This window comes from Alligator sinensis, unplaced genomic scaffold (assembly GCF_000455745.1).
Source record: "Alligator sinensis unplaced genomic scaffold, ASM45574v1 scaffold13_1, whole genome shotgun sequence".
Classification (NCBI taxonomy): Eukaryota; Metazoa; Chordata; order Crocodylia; family Alligatoridae; genus Alligator; species Alligator sinensis.
The window spans coordinates 3299480-3300409 of record NW_005841909.1 but is presented as its reverse complement, the minus strand read 5'-3'; the positions used below and the strand labels follow the sequence as shown (position 1 = coordinate 3300409).

Sequence of the window (930 nt, the reverse complement as noted above, 5' to 3'; positions counted from 1 at the left end):
CCGGGGTGCGAGTTCACACACGCCCGAGAGCCCCCCCCTCCCCACCTGTCCGACCACGAGGTGAAGTCCTTCCTGACCCCAAATCTGGCCCGGGGGCATCGCAGGTATTGACCTGGCCTCGCGCACACATGGACGCGCGTGTCGGGCCGGGGGTGGACGGAGGGAGGGATGCTCAGCCTTTGTGTCCGGCGGGCAGTGCCCGGTCCGTCTGCCTGGGGGGCTGTGGGGGCCAAGCTGGGCTGCTGGGAGGGCAGGGGAGGGGGCATGGCCTGGCTCCAGCTGGCTGTGCAGGCAAGGCCTGGAGTTTGGGAATTTGGGAGGGGTGGGGGGGTATTAATTTGCCACTGCTCCTCTGCTGCCAAATTTCCTGACCCATGGGGAGCCCCATGGGCCAGCTGGGATGGGTCTGGGGGGAGCATTTGGCCCATGGGCCGGACTCCGGATGTAGAACGTGCAGTTGGTCGTGCACCCTAAAAGGGTGGAGGCATCTCAACACGATGTTATGCAGAGGAGAGAGAACAAGAGCCTGCACCTAGTAACTGCATCAGTACACAGTTGTGAGGTGGTGAGCCATTCTTAGACAGTGGTTTAGCATGTGGTGTACGACTGCTGGGACGGGGAAAAGTTTGAGGCCCTTTTTAAAAAACTTTCTTCAGCCCCATGATTACAGTCGCATGATCCACCCCTTGAGATGCCAAGATCACCGGCACTGGAGCAGTAGCATTAGAGTGATGTTGTAGCCATGATGGTCCAGGAATTATGTGAGAGTCAAGGATTTTTGGGGGGGCGATATCTTTTATTAGACCAACTATATGGTTGGAGCAAAATCAGACAAATTTTTGAATGGTCCAGTAAAAGACATTGGCCCCCAAAATCCCTACCCTGGAACACACAAAGTACTGGATTGGACTCAGCCCATCTAACCCAGGA

The 930-nt window shown here is 56.9% G+C and overlaps 1 protein-coding gene across 1 annotated transcript in view; it reads right to left on the bottom strand.

The window, feature by feature from the left end:
- ZBTB1 (zinc finger and BTB domain containing 1) overlaps nucleotides 1-73 on the bottom strand; it is a 30539-nt gene extending 30466 nt beyond the window's left edge. The window contains exon 1 of the mRNA XM_006018677.3: nucleotides 46-73. The gene's annotated coding sequence lies outside the window, so the exon portion shown is untranslated. The remainder of the gene's footprint in view (nucleotides 1-45) is intronic.
- Nucleotides 74-930: the final 857 nt, after the last annotated feature.